We start from the raw sequence: 22,309 nt of genomic DNA on the forward strand, positions 1-22,309 counted from the left end.
AAGCTACCAGGTGCTTCCAGCATTTTTCTTTGTTTGAGACCACTTTACAAACCTTGGCCTCTGTGTAATATGAAGGGGTTTGAGATGATGACAGAGATCTCGAAAGTAAGACTGATTGCGGGCCTCAGAAAGGGTGAGGTGAGGGAACACACTCCAGTCCTCATCAAGGGATCAGATGGGAAAAGAGTGAGCAATTTGAAGTTTCTGGGTGTCAATATCTCTGAGGAGATAACCTGGTCCCAACATGTTGATGCAGTAACAAAGAAGACATGACAGTGACTATATTTCATTCTGAGTTTGACGAGATTTGATATGTCACCAAAAACACTTGCAAATTTTTATAGGTGTACCGTGGCGAGCATTCTCACTGGCTGCATCACTGTCTGGTGTGGGTCGGGGGGTTGCTACTGCACAGGATTGAAATAAGCTGTGGAGAGGTGTGAACTTAGTCAGCTCCATCATGGGCACCAGCCTCCCCAGCATCCAGGACATCTTCAAGGAGTGTGCCTCAAAAAGGCAGCATCCATCATTAAGGACCCCCACCACCCAGGACATGCCTTGTTCTCATTGCTACCTTCAGGAAGCAGGTACAGGATCCTGAAGACACACACTCAGCAATTCAGGAACAGCTACTTCTCCTCTGCTGTCTGATTTCTGAACAGTCTATGAGAACTCATCATCATCATCATCATCATGGGCCGTGTTGTATGACGTGGGCAATCTTGGTCTCATGACCAAGATTGTTCTTGGCAATTTTTTCTACAGAAGTGGTTTGCCATAGCCTTCCTCTGGGCAGTGCCTTTACAAGACGGGTGACCCCAGCCATTATCAATACTCTTCAGAGACTGTCTGCCTGGTGTCAGTGGTCACATAACCAGGACTTGTGATGTGCACCAGCTGCTCGTACGACCATCCACCACCTGCCCCCATGGCTTCACATGACCCTGATCGGGGGCTAAGCAGGTGCTACACCTTGCCCACGGTGATCTGCAGACTAGTGGAGGGAAGGAGCGCCTTACAGCTCCTTTACTGGAGACGTATCTCCACCCCATCACCCACCATGAACACTACCTCTCTATCCTTCTCTTTTTTTGCACTACTTATTCATTTTAAAAAATATTTTTATTGCAACTTATAATAAACATTTTATGTATACACTATACTGCTGCCGCAAAGTAACACGTTTCATGGTGTACTTTTTGTCCGTGATAATAAACCTGATTCTGATTCTGATCCTGAACCAGACGGTTGTAAGAATGAATTTAAATGAGAACTGAGGGGAAACCCCTCTCTAAGAGAACAAGGAACTCACTACCTTGTAGTCTCTTCGAGCAATGCCTACCCTGAAGTGGTTCAAATCTTCTCTTCGATGGGAGTTCACTATTCCTCTCTGTGATCTCTGCTGCCCTTTGACTCTTTGACCATGGACGCACCTAGACCTGCTACCAAGGCCATGTATCCTCCCTGGGAACTTGTCTTCACCGCCCCCTCCTCCTTCCCTTTCCGCTATGGTCCACTCTCCTCTCCTATCAGATTCCTTCTTCTCCAACCCTTTACCTTTCCCACCCACCTGGCTTCACCTATCACCCATCACCTTTCAACTATCCTTCTCCCCTTCCCCCCACCTTTTCATTCTGATGCCTTCTCCTTTCCGTTCCAGTCCTGAAAAAGGGTTTCGGCTTGAAATGGCAAGTGTTTGTTCATTTCCATAGATGCTGCCTGATCTATTGCGTTCCTCTAGTATTTAGTGTGCATTGCTTTGGATTTCCAGCATCTGCAGAATTTCTTGTGTTTATGATTTTATTTCAGATCCTGGGTGGTGTTGGTGTCCGAGAACCTTATCATAGGCTTTGTTGGCTTGCGTGCCTCAACAACCTGGAGAGCTGTGTTGGCTGGAGTCAGGGCTTTATGCTTTGGCTCTTGACAGGGTCACCCATGCCAAACAGGTCAAAGGATAGAGACAGACTAAGAGTGGTCCAATAGTCCTCCAGGTTTGGGAGTTCAGCTCAGGGCTAACAACCCTGACCGGCAAAACAAAACTGTTATGGAAACAGCACTGAAGAATCCTTCTACATCTGAGTGTGACGGTATTCCTGAGTCTCCACCCAGGACTCGCATGACCGAGAGGAAGCTACTGACACGATGAAGGAAGCCCTGAACACCGCCAGAGATGGAGGACCTTCATTGCTGCCCTAAATACCAGTGGCATAACGGGCAGAAGAAGACGAAGGCTGGTGTAGGCGAGTACAGCGTTTATGGCCCATCTCTGAAGTCAATTACTTTGAAAATATGACTGTAAATGAGGGGATGCAAATCTATCAATGGGACTGAGTTGACGGGATGAATGGGCTGTCGATAACAACACAGAGTGGCCTGGAACAGTGAATTCGGGGGACCTACTGCTTGAATTTACCTGATGTGAAGCCTCCCCCGGGAGATGAACTTCTGTGAGGAAGTTGGTTGTTGCTGGTACAGTGCTGGTCTCCTGGGTTTATTGATGAGTCTCACCCCACCAATCCTTTGCTCACTTAAACCACACCAACCCCAGAATTAACATACAGTGCTTGAATGCTTACAAATGTCTCTAACTTACTTAAGGCACATTCAATGCTAATTTAACAGTATCATTAAATATGTAATCTTTAGTGGGAAAAATACTTTCTCTTTCAACTCAGAAACTCAAGAGATTCTGCAGAGGCTGGAAATCTAGAGCAACATGCACAAAACGCTGGAAGAACTCAGCAGGCCAGGCAGCATCTCTGGAGGGGAACAAGCAGTCAGCATTTCAGGCCGAGACCCTTCCTCGGCACTGGGAAGGAAGGGGGAAGAAGTCCGAATGAGAACATCGGGTGGGGGCGGGAGAGGGGGAGGAGTACCAGTTGGCAGGTGTTAGGTGAGGCCAGGTGAAGGGAAAGGTGAGTGTGTGTGGGGGGGGAGAGGGGATGAAGTGAGGAGCTGGACGCTGAGAGGTGGAAAAGGCGAAGGGCTGAGGTAAAAGGAATCCGATAGGAGAGGAGGTGGACCACGGGAGATAGGGTCATGGCACCAGAGGGATGTAAAGGGCAGATGAGGAGAAGAGTAGGGGCGATAGAGGAGCCGAATGGGGAATAGAGAAAGAGAGAAGGGGAGAGGTGGAGAAATCTATGTCCATGCCATCAGTTCGCAGGCTACCCAGATGGAATCTGAGATGTTGCAGAACTCTCCGCCGTCTCTGGTGGTCACGTCGACATACCAAGTCGTCATGCATCCAGACAGATTCGTTTCTATGGTGCGTCAATAAAAGTAGTAAAGAGTTGGCGGGGGCCTGCTGGATTTCTTTAGCCTCCTGAGGAAGCAGAGGTATTGGTGAGCTTCCTTGGCCGTGACATCAACGTGGTTGACCGGCTCAGGTTTTTGGTGGCGTTCACACTGAGGAATGTGAAGCTCTCAACCCTGTCAACCTCAACACCTGCTATTTAGAGTCATAGAAAACTACAGCACAGAAACAGGCCTTTCGGCCCATCAAATCCATGCCAAACCATGTGTACAAAGTGATAAGATCAAGTGGATAACCAGAGAATTTTCCCCAGGGTGGAAGTGACTAATGCGAGAGGCCATTATTTCCAAGTGATTGGAAGAAGGTTTGGTGGGGGGGTGCGCGGGGATGTCAGAGGTAAGATTTTTCCACAGGGGGTGGTGGATACATTGGAATGTGATGCCAAGGGTGGTGCTAGAGGCACATACCCTTAGGGATATTAACGAATCGCTTAGAAAGGCGCATGGATGATAGGAGAAGGTGGCCTATGTCAGAGTGAAGGGTTAGATTGATCTAAGAATAGGTTAGAATGTCGGCACAACTTTGTGGACAAGTACAGTCATAGAAAAGTACTGTACAGAAACAGGCCTTTCAGCCCATCTAGTTGATACCAAGCCATTTAAACTGCCTACTCCTATTGACCTGCACCAGGACCATGACTCTCCATACACCTACCATCCCTGTACCTACCCAAACTGTTAAAATCGAGCTCGCATGCACCACCTGTGCTGGCAGCTTGTTCCACACTCTCACGACTCTCTGATTGAAGAAGTTTCCCCTCATGTTCCCCTTAAACTTGTCACCTTTCACCCTTAACCCATGACCTCTGCTTGTGATCCCACCGAACCTTAGTGGAAAAAGCCAGTTTGCATTTACCCCTCATAATTTTGTATACCTCTATCAAATCTCCTCTCTATCTTCTACATTCCAAGGCATGAAGTCCTAACCTTTTCAATCTTTCCATATAACTCAGGTCCTTCAGTCCCGACAACATCCTTGTAAAGAATACTATGCTGTGGTTCTTTTCCCCACTCTGACGTTTTACTTCTTCTCACCTGCCTATTACTTCCCCCTGGGTCTCCTCCTTCCCTCTCTCCTATTGTCCACTCTCCTTTCCTATCAAATTCTTTCTTCTCCAGCCCTTTACTTTTTCCACCCACCTGGCACCTTCCAGCTAGCCTCCTTCCCTTCTCCCCACCTTTTAATTCCAGCATCTGCCCCCTTCCCTCTCGGTCCTGAAGAAGGGTCTCAGCCCGAAATGTCGACTGTTTACTCCTTTCCATTGATGCTGCCCGACCTGCTGAGTTCCTCCAGCACTTTGTGTGTGTATGTTGTGTTGCTGTACATTCTGTGATCTGTGTTCTGTATTCTGCTGCAGGGTAACGTAACTGGTGGAAATGTACATAATTCACAGCCTCCAACATTGAGTTGGGGTTTTCACTTTAAGAGGCTGGTCTGACGTGATGACATAATTATGTAAGCGACTTTTACCATGCTAGGTAAATTAGTTGCTACGTTTTTTCTTGAACATAAAATGCCTCTGCTGTTTTATTTGTGAAAACCTATGCTGGTGTCCAAACCCTCCAGGGAGCATCTTTTGTTTTGCCGCTCGAATGATCTGTTCCTTTAAAGACCACCCTTGATTGAGTGTACAACTGAATAACTTTGGCAGCTCCCAAATTGTTGGGATCAACTCTAGTTCAGTGCGGTGCTGTATGAAGTAAGCCAGGCTGTCTTTAAATCAATAATGATCCTGGGTTTATTCTCTCCTTCGTTTACACTGGCTGCTTGCTTCAGTTCTGGAGTGTGTTATATTTCACTGAGTCACGAATGGATCACCTGTGACACTGCTCACAAACAGATTAAGATCAGATGAAGTTTTATTTGTCACATGCATGTCGAAATATCCAGGCACAAAGCGAAATGTGTAGTTTGCTCTAACGACCAATGCAGTCCAGGGATTGTGCTGGAGGCAGCCCGCAAGTGTCGCCTCACTGTTGTTGCCAAAAATAGCATGCCCACAATTTACTAACTGTAAGCTGTATGTCTTTGGAATGTGTGAGGAATCCCATGCGATCAAGGAGAGAACTTTCTGAACTGCAAGTCCTCTGGTGTTTGATATTTCTACACTGGGGTAAAGATTCTGACTGTCTACCCTGTCTGTTCTTCTCATAGTTTTAAAATCCGCTATCAGGTCTCACCTCAGCCTCTGACACTTTAGAGAGCTACCCAAGTTTGTCCAACCTTTTCTTACAGTTCGCATTCTTGCTTGCTTTTTATTGTTTGCACAATTTGTTTTCTTCTTTCTCTCTGTCTCTCTGTCTGTCTGTCTTTCTCTGTCTGTCTTTCTCTCTCTGTCTGTCTCTGTCTCTCTCTCTGGCTCTCTCTTTGTCTCCCTCTCTGTCTCTCTCTCTCTGTCTCTGTCTTTCTCTCTCTCTGTCTCTGTCTGTCTGTCTCTCTCTCTATCTGTCTCTCTCCCTGACTCTCTCACTCTCTCTCTCTCTCTGACTCTCTGTCTCTGTCTCTCTCTGTCTCTGTCTCTCTCTCTGTTTCTCTCTCTGACACTCTCTGCCTCTGTCTCTGACTCTCTCTCTGTCTCTCTCTCTGACACTCTCTCTCTCTGTGTCTCTCTCTCTCACACTCTCTCTGTCTGACTCTCTCTCTCTCTCTCTCTCTCTCTCTCTCTCTCTCTCTGTCTGCAGATTGGGCATTTGTTGGTTTATTTTTTGTTTTGTGGTGGTCTGTAAGGAGACGAATCTCAAGGTTGTACATTGTGTACATGGTTTGATTGTAAAAGTACTTTGAACTTTGAATTCCAATCCAGCCAGTGTCTTGGTAGACCTCTTCACAGTCTTCACGTACTTGCTTTAATGGGGTGACCAGAAGTATTCGCAATACTCTGTGTAGTTGAAAAGAGAACCACCTGAGGTTCTGCAAATGCTGGAAATCCAGAGCAACACACACAAAATGCAAGAACAAATGCCAGGTCAGGCAGCATCTACGGACTGCGTGGGTTTCCTCCGGGTACTCTGGTTTCCTCCCGTGGTCCTGTACAGGTTGGTAGGTAATTGACCATAGTAATTTGTCCTGTGATTAGGCCCGGGTTAAATTGGGAGTTGCTGGCTAGCACGGCTGGAAAGGCCTGAAGGGCCAGTTCTGGGCTGTATGCCGATCAATCAAATAATAAATCAATCAGTAAATATGGAGAGGAATAAACAACTGATGGTTCAGGCCAAGACCCTTCATCAGGACTGTCGACGTTTTGGGCCAAGACCTGATGAAGGGTCTCAGCCCAAGTGTTGACAGTGTATTCCTCGCCATAGATTCTGCCTGACCTGCTGAGTTCCTCCTGCATTTTGTGAGCAGTCTGAAAGAGTGAAGTGTCTCAGGTTGATTATTTATGAGAAATGTGAAAACCTGATGATCAAATGTGACGAAAAATGCAGCAATTGGAATGAATGTTATTAGACAGGAAATACTTGTGTTAGATCAACGCCCTAGAGTTTCATTATAACAGGCGTATTGTCAACAAACAACAATATGAACTTGCCTAATGATTGTGGTCATTCAGAAATAGAAAGGTCAAGCTACACATCATGAATTGGTTGTCTGGAATGTATTATGGAAGCTGACACCATAACAACGTTTGGACCATAAGAACATAAGATATAGGAGTAGAATTAGGCCATTTGGCCCATCGAGTCTGCTCTGCCATTTCATCATGTCTGATCCATTTCCCTCTCAGCCCCAATCTCCTGCCTTCTCCCCGTATCCCTTTATGCCCTGACTGATCAACTATCAATCAATCTCTGCCTTAAATATACCCAATAAATTTGTATCCACTACCACTTGTGGCAATGAATTCCACAGATTTTCCACTTTCTGGCTAAAGAAATTCCTTCTCATCTCTGTTCTAAATGGACTTAAATGTCCCCTGGTCTTGGACTCACCCACCATAGGTAACATCCTCTCCAAACCTACCCTACCGAGACATTTCAACATTCGATAAGTGTCAATGAGATTCCCCCCTCATTCTTCCAAATTCCAGTGAGTTCAAGGCTAGAGCCATCAAACGCTCCTCATATGACAAACCTTTCAATCCCAGAATCATTTTCGTGAACCTCCTTTGAACCCTCGCCAATGTAAGAAAATCGATAATGGGTCCAAAACTGTTCACAATAATCCAAGTGAGGCCTCACCAGTGCCTTATAGAGCCTCAACATCACATCTTTGCTTTTATATTCTAGTCCTCTCAAAATGAGTGCTAACATTGAATTTGCCTTCCTCACCGTAGACTCGCCCGACAAATTAATCTTTAGGGAATCCTTCATGAGGGCTCTCAAATACCTCTGCCCCTCAGGTTTTTGAGTTTTCACTCCATTTAGAAAATAGACACCGTATTCCATCTGCCACTTCTTTGCCCATTCTCCTAAATTGTCTTAGTCATAGTCATAGTCATACTTTATTGATCCCGGGAGAAATTGGTTTTCGTTACAGTTGCACCATAAATAATTAAATAGTAATAAAACCAGAAATAATTAAATAGTTGTTGTTGTTTGTTGTTCGTCCTTCATAGTTGAAGATGACCATGGCTTCAAAGTCAAATGGGAGATTGGTGGCTGTGGGTCCGGAGGTGACTGATGAGGCCAATCCGGGCCCTGAAGGCTTGCCCACATGTGGGACACAAGTGGGTGGGTGCTGTCGTGGCAGTGGGTGCTGCTCGGGCCTTGCGCACAGCACGCTTTCGTTGCGCCTCGATGATGCGCCTGACTTCAGCTGCACGGGCTCCTGTGGTGATCTTGCTGCGCCAAGCTGGACAGTCAAGGGCAAGCGTCTCCCACGTGTTGATGTCGACACCCAGGCCTTTGAGAGACGCTTTGAGGCAGTCTTTGTAACGTTTCTTCTGCCCCTCGACTGAGCGCTTGCCCTAACACAGTTCTCCGTACAGCAGCTGCTCAGGCAATCGGCTGTCTGGCATTCTGACCACATGTCCAGCCCACCTGGCTTAGGCTTTCAGCAGGAGGGTGTAGACACTGCAGAGCCCAGCTCGTTCCAGGATCTCCGTGTCGGGGACTTTGTCCTGCCACCTGATGTGGAGGAGTCTGCGGAGACAAAATTAAATAGTAATATGTAAGTAAGTCCAGGACCAGCCTATTGGCTCAGGGTGTCTGACCCTCCAAGGGAGGGGTTGTAAAGTTTGATGGCCACAGGCAGGAATGACTTCCTATGACGCTCTGTGCTGCATCTTGGTCTTACGTCCTTCTGTAGCCTCTCTACTTCCTCAACACTACCTGCCCCTCCATCATCTGCAAACTTGGCTACAAAGCCATCAATTCCTTCATCCAAGTCTACTACTGCTACTACTACTTCAGGCACCATCCAAATCGTTGACGTATAATGTCAAGAGACGCATTTAGACAGGGTGCATGAACAGGCAGGGAATGGTGGGATATGCACCGTGTGCAGGCAGGTGGGGTTAATTTGGGTGTATACTCAAACATCGTGCACCAAAGAGGCTGCTCCTGAGATGTTCTGATCTATATTAATCGACCAATTAATCTGGAAAATGTTTTACAGGTATCTGTATATCTGTTCATCTCCATTAGTTTGGTAAAACTTGGCAAGAGAACTTTTGAAGTTTACGCGTTATTTGTTTTTTAAATTTGTGTTTCAGGTTTCCTCGTCTGATCAGAAGCCCTCAGGAGCAGTTGATCTGAATGCCGGTGGACATTTGGTAAGGACAAATCAAAGAATTCCTCTCTGCTTCCAGAAAGTGTTTTTTGTTCATGAAACGTGTGACCAGCCTTTGCAAACGTCCAGCATCCTTGGCAGTTCAGCAGAGCGTTATATTGTGAGCCAGACATTGTCAATAGAACGTGGAGATTGTGTAAGGTTATAGATGAGTACTCTCTGTGGTTCATGGCTATGGAAGTGTCTGGTTACTTAGAGCCTTACGCTGGGAGATTTTCTGCTGGCTCAAACCGGAAGAATGTGTTTTGTCTGTCAGGTGCCTCGCAGGCGTGTTGTGTGTGCTCCCTGTCACACTTTGGCACAGAGCACGTGCCAAATATTACTAGTTTGTGTGAAGCAGATTGAACAGAAACGCCGTCTGTGATGCTGCGGAACAACTTGCTGGGCACATCGAGTGTGAAGGGTGGTAAAGTACGTCACCGCCTGAGATTAAGGTTGATGTTGGCTTCGTAACATCACTCCTGCCGCTGGTCACATCAGCTCCCCAGCCAAGCCTGAGCTAACTCTAGATCTTACATCTCCAACTTGTTCCTGTTCTACTTCTCTGATCGTATTTTAACTTGAGCAAGTAAATAAATTTGAGGAAGGGAAAAGACATTCAAGTCCAAAGTAAATTTATTATCAAAGTAGGTACATATATGTCACCATGTACAATCCTGAGATTCATTTTCTTGCAGGCATCCACAGTAAAAACAAAGAAATATTTATAGGCATCCGTTCGTCTCGTGAGACAATGGATTTGCACCTTGGAAGGTTTCCAGGGCTCAGGCCTGGGCAAGGTTGTATGGAAGACCAGCAGTTACCTATGCTGCAAGTCTCCCCTTTCCATGCCACCGATGTTGTCCAAGGGAAGGGCATTAGGATCCATACAGCTTGGCACCGGTGTCATCGCAGAGCAATATGTGGTTAAGTGCCTTGCTCAAGGACACAACACGCTGCCTCAGCCAAGGCTCGAACTAGCAACCTTCAGATCCACTAGACGAATGCGTTAACCACTTGGCCACGCGCCAACACAAATATAGTAGAATAATAAAACCTCGAAGCAAAATTAGGCCATTTGGCCCATCAAGCCTGCTCTGCCATTCCACCATGGCTGAGTTATTATCACTCTCAACCCCATTCTGCTGCCTTCTTCTCGTGACCCTTGGTGCTCTGATCGAGAATCTATCATCCTCTGCCTTATATACAGTATATACTGTTCCCAGTAACTTGGCCTCCACAGCCAGCTGTGGCAATGAATTTCACAGATTCACCACTCTCTGGCTAGAGAAATTTTTCCTCATCTCTGTTCTAAGTGGGTGCCCCTCTGTTCTGTGGCTGCGTCCTCTGGTCCTAGACTCCCCCACTACAGGAAGCGTCCTTTCTGCATCCACTTTATACAGACCTTTCAATCTTTACAATGAGATCGTCCCTCATTCTTCTAAACTCCAGCGAGTACTTGCCCAGAGCCATCAAATGTATGTTAACCCTTTCATTCCTGGGATAATTTTCGTGAACCTTCTCTGGACTCTCTCCGATGCCAGCACATCTAATCTTAGATAAAGGGCCCAAAACTGCTCACAATACTCTGTGTAGACTGACCAATACCTTATACAGCCTCAGCATTACATCCTTGCTTTTGTATTCTAGTCCTCTCAGAATGAATGATAAAATTGCATTTGCCTTCCTCACCACTGACTTAACCTGCAAGTTAACCTTTAGGGAATCCTGAACCGGTCTCCAAAGTCCCTTTGCACCTTGGATTTTTGAAATTTCTCCACTTCTTTGCCCATTCTCCTAATCTGTCTAAGTCCTCCTGTACCTCCCTGCTTCTTCAAAACTACCTACCCCTACACCTGTCTTCGTATCACCAGCAAACTTGGCCACAAAGCCATCAATTCCATCATCCAAATCACTGATATGTAACATAAATAGAAGCGGTCCCAACACTGAACCCTGTGGAACAGCGCTAGCCTTCGGCAGCCAACAGGAAAGGGCTCCCTTTATTCCCACTCTTTGGTCCTGCCACTCAGCCACTGCTCTATCCATGCTAGTATCTCTCCTGTAATACAATGGGCTCTCATCTTGTTAAGCAGCCTCATATGTGGAACCTTACCAAAGGCCTTCTGAAAATTCAAATAAACAACATCTACTGACTTTCCTTTGTCTACACTGCTTGTTATTTCCTCAAAGGTTTCCAGCAAATTTGTCAGGCAAGATTTCCCCTTTAGAAAACTTTAGCCTGTTTTATCATGTGCCTCCGAGTACCCCGAAACTTCATCCTTGATAATAGACTCTAACATCTTCCCAACCACTGAGGTTAGGCTTCCTGGCCTATAATTTCCTTTATTCTGCCTCCCTCCCCTCCTTAAAGAATGGAGTTGTATTTGCAATTTTCCAGTCCTCCAGAATCATTCCAGAATCTTTTGATTCTTGAAATATCATTATTAATGCCTCCACAGTCCCTTCAGCTACCTCTTTCAGAACCCTGGTGTGTAGTCCATCTGGTCCAGGTGATTTATCTACCTTCAGACCTTTCAGCTTTCCAAGCACCTTCTCCCAAGTAATAGCAACTGCACTCACTTCTGCCCTCTGACACTCGAATTACTGACATACTGCTTGTGTCTTCCACAGTGAAGACTGATGCAAAATACCAATAAGCTCATCTGCCATTTCTTTACCCTCCATTACTATCTCTCCAGCATCAGTCTGATATCCACTCTCTTCTCTCTTTTACTCTTTATCTATCTGAAAAAAGTATTTTATATCCTCTTTGATATTGTGAACTAGCTTACCCTCATATTTCATCTTTTCTCTCTTTATGGCTTTTTTAGTTGTCTGCTGTTAGTTTTTAAAAGTTTCCCAATCCTCCAACTTCCCACTAACTTTTGCTCCATTTTATGCCCTCTCGTTTCCCTTTTATGCTGCCTTTGACTTCCATTGTCAGCCACAGTTGTCTTATCCTCCACTTAGAATACTTTTCATCTTTGGGATGTATCTATCCTGCACCTTCCAGATTTCTCCTAGAAACACCAGCCAAAGGACTGTTCTGCCATCATTCCTGCTAATGTCCACTTCCAATCAACTTTGGCCAGCTCCTCTCTCATGCCTCTGTAGTTTCTTTCACTCTACTCCCCCTCCCCTTGGGTTTAGGGACAACCTGTCCTTTTTGTACAAGTCATACCTTCCCTTTACCAGTTCCTCAGCCACACATTCATCTCCCAAATCATCCTATTCCTACCCTCACTGGTGCGTGGCACTGGCAGGTATCCAGAGATTACTATCCTGGAGGTCCTGCTTTTCAGCTTTCTACCTGACTCCCTATATTCTCTCTTCAGGATCTTCTCCCTTTTCCTGACTATGTCATTGGTACCAAAATGTACCATGACTCATTGAGAAATGACACACAAACAAAGACTGAGAATCAATATGCAAAAAAAGACAAACTCTGCAAATGCAAACAAAAAATATTGAGAACATGAGTTGTAGAGTCCAGGGAAGTAAGTCCAAGGTTTGTGGAATTAACTTAGTGTGAAGTTATCCACACCGGTTCAGGAGCCTGATAGTTGAAGGGTAATAAGTCCATAAGACATAGGAGCAGAATTAGGCCATTCAGCCCTTCAAATCTGCTCCGCCATTCCATCATTGCTGATCCCGGATCCCAAACAACACCATACACCTGCCTTCTCGCCATATCCTTTGATGCTGTGACCAATCAGGAAATGATCAACTTCTGCTTTAAATATACCCACGGACTTGGCTTCCACCACAGTCTGTGGCAGGGAATTCCACAAACTTGCCACTCTCTGGCTAAAAAAAATTCATCCTTACCTCTGTTCTAAAAGGTCACCCTTCAATTATGAGGCTGTGCCCTCTAGTTCTGGATACCCCACCATAGGAAACATCCTCTCCACATCCACCTTATCTAGTCCTTTCAACATTTGGTAGGTTTCAGTGAGATCCTCCGCATTCTTCTAAATTCCAATCAGTACAGGCCCAAAGCTGCCAAATGCTCCTCATATGTTAACCTCTTCATTCCCAGAATCATCCTCATGAACCTTCTCTAGACTCTCTCCAATGACAACACATCCTTTCTGAGATATGGGGCCCAAAACTGTTGACAATACACCAAGTGTGGCCTGACTAGTGTCTTATAAAGCCTCAGCATTACCTCCTTGTTTTCCTATTCTGTTCCCCTTGAAATAAATGCCAACATGGTATTTACCTTCTTTACCACAGACTCAACCCGTGAATTAACCTTCTGGGAGTCTTGCACAAGGGCTCCTAAGTCCCTCTGCACCTCTGATGTTTGAATTTTCTCTCCATATAGATAATAGTCCACACAATTGTTCTTTTTACCAAAATGTATTCCCAAAACTGTATTCCATCTGCCACTTTTTTGCCCATTCTTCCAATCTGTCTGAGTCCTACTGCAATCGCATTGCTTCCTCAGCACTACCTACCCCTCCACCTATCTTCGTATCAACTGCAAACTTTGCCACAAAGCCTTCAATTCCGTTATCTAAATCATTGACAAACAATGTGAAAAGTAGAGTTCCCAGTACTGACCCCTGAGGAACACCACTCGTCTCTGGCAGGCAACCAGAAAAGACCCCTTTTATTCCCAGTCTCTGCCTCCTGCCTGTCAGATACTCGGCTCTCCATGCCAGTATCTTTCCTGTAACACCGTTAAGTTTTTATCTTGTTAAGCAGCCTCATGTGTGGCTTCTTATTAATTGACTTCTGAAAATCCAAGTATGTGACGTCCACCGCCTCTCCTTTGTCCACCCTGCTTGTTACTTCCTCGAGGAACTCTAACAGATTTGTCAGGGCAAGATTTCCCTTCACAGAAGCCATGCTGACTTTGACCTACTTTAATAACTTCCTGAACCTGGTGGTGTGGGACCCAAGCTACTGGTAGTTTCAGTAGCTCTGGGTCTGAAACCACCAAATGATTACAAAAAACCCAGTTTGACGAACATCCTTGGAGGCAGGAAACCTGCTGTTCTCACCTGGCCTTCTTTACATGACTGGCCAGGTTGATCAATTGCCCGCTGAATGTGCGGTGAAACATTCTCTCCGTGGGTGACTCACGGTGTGCAAAACTGTGCAGAAAAATGGTTGATTATTGAAATTATTCTCTCCATTAGTTTTTTTGTGTTTGGTTGTGAAATCCCAGACGTACAGAGAGCATCAGAAATAGGGGAGAGGAGAAGGCTGCCCCGCCAGTTCCGAGATAACGGCTCAGGTTCAGTCTTGTTTACAACGAAACACACAGTGAAACTTGTCATTTGTGTTAACAGCCAAAATGCCCGAAGGTGTGCTGGGGGCAGCCCGCAAGTCTCACCACACATTCCAGTGCCAAAATAGCATTTTCCACAATGTTCAGCACAACGACACAGAACACAGCACAACAACAACCATAGCAAAAACAACAGCAACACAGCAACAATAATAACATCAACAACAACACAACACATCAGCAACAACAAAATAACAATAACATCAACAATATAACAACCGCAACAATATATCAGCAACAACTACAACAAAAGCAACAATAACATCAACAATAACAATAACAATACAACAATAACAACACAACATCAACAACAGCCAGAACTGAAGCAACAACAATGCATCAGCAATAACAAGAACAAAGCAGAACAATACAACGAAAGCAAAACATACCCCTTTCTTCACTCCCTCCCAACCATTCTCACACACCAGTACAACCCTCCAACCCCAGTACAGTCGGCCTCTGGTTGTCTGAGTCCCCAGACTCACAGACATTGGGCATCCAACCTCCAGTCATATGGTCCCTGGGGCTTCGACATTGGCTCATTCCCCACTCCTGGGCCCAGGCCCCGCTGCCTTGATTTTTATGATCTAGAGTGAGATTTGAAACCAATTCTTGTGACTCGGTAGAGAGTCCTGTTATGCCATGATGTTCAAGGATTTACCAGGATCTTGCCTGGATTGGAGATCATGTCTTATTGGTTCAGGAAGCAACGGAAGATGAGAGGTGAGTTGATAGAGGTGTACAAGATGATACAGATCAAGTGGACAGCCAGAGATTTTTCCCCGGGGTAGGGATGGCTAATATAAGGGGGCATAATTTTAAGGTGATTGAAGGAAAGTATAGGAGGATGTCAGAGGTAGTTTTATTACAGGGAGAGTGGTAGGTGTGAGGAGTTGTAGTAGAGGTAGTTACATTTAAGAGATGGATGCATGGATGAAAGAAAAATGGAGGGTATGTGGGAGGAGAATGATGTTAGAGTAGGTTAAAAACTCAGCACAGCATCATGTGTCAAAGGGCCTGTACTGTTCTATGCTCTATGATCAATCCTTTTGTGGGATGCTTGGGGGGAAGATCAGAATGAAACGATACTCTGACATTTGATGCTTTGAACTTCTCACCGTCGAGGTAAAATCCACTGTTCGGTCTCTCTTCAATGGCCGAAATGGTTGCCGTTTTCATCACTGGGGGTCTTTTGTCTTTCACCGTAACACCAGTCACAACTGGATGACTTTGAAGAGCTTTAAAATAGATTTTGAAACTGACAACCAAGCACTTGAGGAGAAATGTCACAGAATAGGAGTGGAATCATTAAAATACATTAATGGAGCGTTATCTTAAGAATGCAAGGATGTCAATTGACAGAATTATATAGTGTCACTGAGGATTTCAAATGTAGGACACAGTATGCTCTCCAAAACTGTGTTTTTATTTAAAATGTAACTTGGGAAAAGCACAGGGATCATTTCAGTTAAAATCAAGACCTAGAATTAGTAATACATAAAAATAGATTTTTTTTAAGCCTCTGGAGATTTATGTTGTGCCGAGACATGTGTTAACTCGGTTTCTCACGTGAACAGCACATACGTGTTCATGTCATTCACTCTTCCAAATGACATGAACACATATATTCATTCCCAACTAGCCAAAGCATCACTGGCACCAGCCTGCCTGTCATCAAAGGCACATACAGAGAGGAGCCCTTACATTCTCTAGCCACTCCTTTAGGCACAAGAGGTTTCTAATAAAGTGGCCACTGACTATCTTCCAGGAGTGGTGCTTCAGAAAAGCAGTCTCCGTCACTAAGGACCCCCATCACCTAGGACATGCTCTCTTCTCATTGCTACCACCCTGAAGGAGTACAGAAACCTGAAGGCACACACTCAGCAATTCGGGAACAGCTTCTTCCCCTCTGCCGTCCGATTGGACCCATGAACACTCCCTCACTACTTTTTAAAACATTTCTTTTTTTGCTCTGCTTTCTTATTTTAACTATTTAACATATATACAGTATATGTACTTACTGTAATTCAGTTTTTTTCTGTATTTATCACTTATTGCATTTGACTGCAACTGCAGAGGTAACACATTTCACGACATACGCCAGTGATGTTAAACCTGATTCTGATTTATACTCTTATTGTAATTTACAGCCATTTTTAGGTATTGCACTGTACTGCTATCAGAAAGTAACAAATTTCACGATGTATGTCAGTGATAAACCTGATTCTGGTCCTGTTCCCGGGAATCCACAATGCCTTGGCCCACAGCTGCCCTGTGCTGGTTGTCGAGACACGGACAACCTGGCACACAGTGAGTTGGAATCAGACACAGCCATATATGCATTTGTACAAATTGCCTTCATCCATTTTGCAGGATTCTTTCCAGCGCAGAGCCATTAAAGTGTCGACCTTTTGCCTGAGGCGGTCGTTAACTCTCTGTGATATAGCGTGTTAATTGGAGTGTTTGATTTCACTATCTCGTGCATTCTCATTTGTAGTGTACGAGAACTTGAATCTGAACTCTCTTCTGTGTTTTATCTAATTTCACAAAGCACAGTGCAGACAATCAGAGCCTCTTGTTTGTATCCCTACAAAAAAAAATTCCAGATGATTGCCTGCAAGGTAAATCAGAGGTTTGGAGTGAGAGAAGTGGTGACTCACGCAGGTCAGTGAGTGTACAGTAAAAATCAGCGCTTTGCGGGAGTTTTGACAGCAACCAATCAGAGATCAGGATTCATTAACAAGGGAAAATGAAAATTAACGGCCTTGGATGGAGCGGTCATTGTTGGAGTGGAGAGTGTAAAAGTGGTGATTTGAGGCTTTGGCGAGGAGAGGCTTGAGTGAGAGAAGGAAAAAAGGTGTAGGTAGATTTTTTTTCAGTTTATTGATTGTTTCCTTCTTTATAATTGCACAGTTAGAGCAGTAGGGATGCCCAGGCGGGATAGTTAAATGCTCCTCTTGTGTGACGTGGGAAGGCAGGGAGACCTACAGTGGCCCAGATGAAACTTCTTCACTCAGAGGGTGGTGAGAGGGTCGAACGAGCTGCCAGCAGAAGTGGTGGGTGGGGTTCGATTTCAACATTTACGAAATATTTGGAAATGTACATGGATGGTAGAGCTATGGTCGTGGGTGCAGATCAATGGACACTAGGGCAGAATAATAGTTTGGTATAGACTAGATGGGCCAAAGGGCCTTTTCTGTTGTTCTCTATGACTCTGGGAATAGTAATGGACTTGAAGTGATACACACTTAATTAAGCTATCAAAAACCCCTGAAATCTAAGTTCTATGTGGTTTGTTAGGATATTTGGGCAACCTCCAGTTCCACTTGTTGTCTCTGGAATTAGCTCCGCCTTTAGTTCAAAGTTCAAAATAAATTTATTATCAAAGTAAGTATATATGTCAGCATTTACTGCCTAGAGATTCTTTTTCTTGCAGGCATTTACTGGAAAATAAAGAAATGCAATAGAATTTATGAAAAATCTGTACATAACAAAGACTGACGAGCAGTCAGAAATATGGAACACTGCATGAATTAGCATGTCATCCCATAAGCACAGTGCACGAGTTCTCTGCCAGCTGTTGCCTGCAGCTGGTAGGTGCTTAAGCTGGTGCGTGGCATGATATGAATGCTGTGCTTTGTGTGAGCAGTGGTGCATGTGTGTTATCTTCCTGAATTATATAACAGTGTCTTTATTGGAGCAGATTATACGGGGGATACTGAGGGTCTGTGCTGTTGCTGCCCTCGTCCATTGCACAGACAGCTGTCCACAACAGCCTGGGCCTCCGCTGACGCACAGTCCCACCATCCTTCTGTGAAGGGCGGAAGAGAGAGAGAGAGAGAGAGAGAGAAAGAGGGGGAGAGAGCTTTCGTTGACTGACTGACCACTGATCTCCTCTCGCAACCCCTTCCTGCCAAGGTGAGCCTTCCCAAGCAAAAAATCCATCAGAGAAGTGAAGCTACATTAACAACCACCGGGAGGAACACAGGGGCCTCCTTGCCCCCTATTTGTGACGTTTACCAGGAGTGTTGTAGACAAAGGGCCTGAAGCTTTGTTGAGGATCCCCGCCGTGCATCCCACAATTTCTCTGACCCTCTACCAGGATGTACAGAGCATCATGACTAGGACTGCCAGACTGATTAACAGGTTTTTCCCTCAGACTGTGAGACTAATAAATACCCTGCCTCCACCGAGGTTCCATCACTAGGACAGCAAACTGTTTGACGTTTACCTGTGCTGTGCACTACATACATTTTAGATTATACGTTATCAACTTACTTATGGTAATATTTTGGTTTACATGCTATGTGTGATGTATATCGTGTGGATGCTCCGTGGTCCTGAGGAACGTTGTTTCATTCGGTTGTATAAATGTACAGGCAGATGAGAATAAACTTCAACTTGAATTAGAGTTTTTTTGGAGTTATGGAGCCACTTTGATGGGGGGTCACTTCAAAATTCAAAGTACATTTATTATCAAAGTATGTATACATTATACAACATGAGATTTGTCTCCTTACAGGCAGCCACAAAACCAGAAACCCAAAAGAACCATTAAAAAACAGACCAACCGAACGTGCAGAGAGAGGAAAAAAACACAATTATTAAAGAATAAAAGTAAGGAAATAGCATTTAGAATGAAAGGAAGCCCTCAGAGACAAAGCGGGAAGTAGTCGGAGCAGTACTGTAGCCTCAGCCTCAGTTCAATGCAGAGCCAAGTCAACGTCGTGGAGCAGTGAGCGGAACTGGCCCGACCCTCGCCTTCGGCCCCATCGCTTGCCTTTTCGATCCAGCTATCCAGCATTTAAATCATCCCAATATTGTGTTGTTCCTCGCACCAGGACCCAGGCCTTTCGCAGCAATACGCCCTGATTCTGATACGGGTCTCTACTGGGGACTGAGAGTGGGAAGGGGGCAGGGAGAGGGGAATCATGGTCAGGAAAAGGGGAAGGGAGAGGGGAGGGTGCAGGAAGCATCAGAGAGACATTCAGTAATAATCAGTAAACCAATTGTTTGGAATTAAATAACCTTGCCTGGTGTCTCAGGGCTGGGTGTGTCTACACCTGTGCCACGCCCCACCCATGGCACTCCCTCTCTGCCACATCTCCCACCCTTGCCATTCCCAACATTCTTTGCTCCACCAGATTTACAAACACACTCTCTGCTCCATGTTGACAAAGACAGTATTGTGCCGGTCTTAGGCACCCTAGCTATATATGTGTGCCTATGTTTAATTGTCTTTCAGCCATACCCATGAATATAGCCAAACGAAACAGCGTTTCTCTAGGGTCAAGGAGCAAAATACAGTACCAACACTCACACACAGCACAAATAATTATGATAGTATATAAACAGAGTCACAAAAAATAGGAAAAAATTAATAATATATCCCATGTCCCTTAGTGTCATGGCCTGTAGACTTATGCTACGTGGATGTTGTCCTGAAGCCATGTTTCTGCAAGAACAAGCCCCCAGCAGTTTCTCATCTCACACAAGTGCAGCCTTCCCCCTTCCCTGGGAAAAGGGTTGTGTGCATATTCCAGAAAGGATACAATTAACTTTTATTTTAAGTTCCTAGATATCCTGTTCAATGGACCAGCCCTTGATCTGTGTCACTTGCGTCACATCAAAGCCAGTGCCCAGTAATCTCAGGCTGTTCCTGCCCATCCTTGCTGGTAGTAATGAGAAAAGGGGTCTTCAGGCTCCTGCCCCTCCTCCCTGATGGTAGTAATGAGAAGGGGGCATGTCCTGAATGGTGAGAGTCATTCAGATGCCATTCAGAACTGACTGTGACATTGTCCTAATCTAGCCCGTTGAAGACACACAAAACAGGTCAAGTTCCACAGGGGAGGAAGTGAAAATGATGAGCAATAAAAATAAATATAAGGCCATAAGACCATAAGATGTAGGAGTAGAATTAGGTCATTTGGCCCATCAAATTTGCTCTGCTGTTTCACCATGGCTGATCCAATTTTCCTCTCAGCCTCAATCTCCTGCCTTCTCTCTGCATCCTTTCATGTCCCGACCAATCAAGAGCCTACCAACCTCTCCCTTAAATATACATAAATACTTGGCCGCCACAGTTGCCTGTGTTAAAGAATTCCACAGATTCACCACTCTCTGGCTGAAGAAATTCCTCCCCATCTCCATTCTAAAAGGATGCCTCTCAATTCTGAGGCTGTGCCCTCTGGTCTTAGACTCTCCCACCATAGGAAACATTCTCTCTACACCTGCTCGATCAAGGCCTTTCAACATTAGAACCATAGAAACTACAGCACAGAAACAGGCCCTTTGGCCCTGCTTGGCTATGCCGAACCATTTTCTGCCTAGTCCCACTGACCTGCACACGGACCATATCCCTCCATACACCTCCCATCCATGTATCTGTCCAATTTATTCTTAAATGTTAAAAAAGAACCCGCATTTACCACCTCGTCTGGCAGCTCATTCCATACTCCCACCACTCTCTGTGTGAAGAAGCCCCCACCTAATGTTCCCTTTAAACTTTTCCCCCTCACCCTTAACCCATGTCCTCTGGTTTTTTTCTCCCCTTGCCTCAGTGGAAAAAGCCTGCTTGCATTCACTCTATCTATACCCATCATAATTTTATATACCTCTATCAAATCTCCCCTCATTCTTCTACGCTCCAGGGAATAAAGTCCTAACCTATTCAACCTTTCTCTGTAACTGAGTTTCTCAAGTCCCGGCAACATCCTTGTAAACCTTCTCTGCACTCTTTCAACCTTATTTATATCCTTCCTGTAATTTGGTGACCAAAACTGAACACAATACTCCAGATTTGGCCTCACCAATGCCTTATATAACCTCATCATAACATTCCAGCTCTTATACTCAATACTTCAATTAATAAAGGCCAATGTACCAAAAGCTCTCTTTACGACCCTATCTACCTGTGACGACACTTTTAGGGAATTTTGTATCTGTATTCCCAGATCCCTCTGTTCCACTGCACTCCTCAGTGCCTTACCATTAACCCTGTATGTTCTACCTTGGTTTGTCCTTCCAACGTGCAATACCTCACACTTGTCAGTATTAAACTCCATCTGCCATTTTTCAGCCCATTTTTCCAGCTGGTCCAAGTCCCTCTGCAGGCTCTGAAAACCTTCCTCACTGTCTACTACACCTCCACCTGTCACCTGTCATTCGTCTGAATACAGGCCCAGCACCATCAGCCGCTCTTCATATCACAAGCCATTCAATCCTGGAATCATTTTCCTGAACCTCCTTTGAACCTCAGTTTTTTTTATTTACACCATATTCCTTTTCATTTCTTTTACCAAAGTGCATGATCATACACTTCCCGACACTGTATTCCATCTGTAATTTCTTTGCCTGTACTCCTAATCTATCGAAGTCCTTCTGTAGCCTCCCTACTTCCTCAGAACTACCTGCCCTTCCACCTATCTTCATATTGTCTGCAAAATATGCAACAAAGCAATCAATTCCATCATCCCAACACAGACACCACTAGTCACTGGCAGCCAACCAGAAAAGACTCCCTTTATTCCCACTCTTCGCCTCCTGCCAATCAGCCACTGCTTTATCCTTGCTAGAATCTTTTCTGTAATACCATGGCCTCATAGCTTATTAAGCAGTCTCATGTGTGGCACCTTGTCAAAGGCCTTCTGAAAATCCAGGTACACAACATCAACTGATTCTCCTTTGTCTTTTGTTATTTCTTCAAAGAACTCCAACAGATATGTCAGGTAAGATTTTCCCTTGAGGAAACCATGCTGACTATGACCTATTTTAATCATGTGCCTCCAAGTACCCTGAGACCTCATCCTTAGTAATTGACTCCAACATCTTCCCAACCACTAAGATCAGACTAACCAGCCTATAGTTTCCTTTCTTCTACCTTTCTCCCTTCTTGAAGAGTGCAGGGACATTTGCAATTTTCCAATCTTCTGGAACCATTCCAGAATCTAACGATTCTTGAAAAATCATTACTAATACCTCCA

General features: G+C 44.9%; 1 protein-coding gene across 2 annotated transcripts in view; it reads left to right on the forward strand.

The window, feature by feature from the left end:
• Nucleotides 1-22,309, forward strand: part of LOC140190134 (tyrosine-protein kinase Fyn-like) — a 298,385-nt gene that overhangs the window by 133,062 nt on the left and 143,014 nt on the right. For both annotated transcript variants that reach the window (XM_072246641.1, XM_072246643.1), the window contains one exon: nt 8,970-9,029. The gene's annotated coding sequence lies outside the window, so the exon portion shown is untranslated. The remainder of the gene's footprint in view (nt 1-8,969; nt 9,030-22,309) is intronic.

The sequence above is a fragment of the Mobula birostris genome, chromosome 29 (assembly GCF_030028105.1).
Source record: "Mobula birostris isolate sMobBir1 chromosome 29, sMobBir1.hap1, whole genome shotgun sequence".
Lineage (NCBI taxonomy): Eukaryota > Metazoa > Chordata > Chondrichthyes > Myliobatiformes > Myliobatidae > Mobula > Mobula birostris.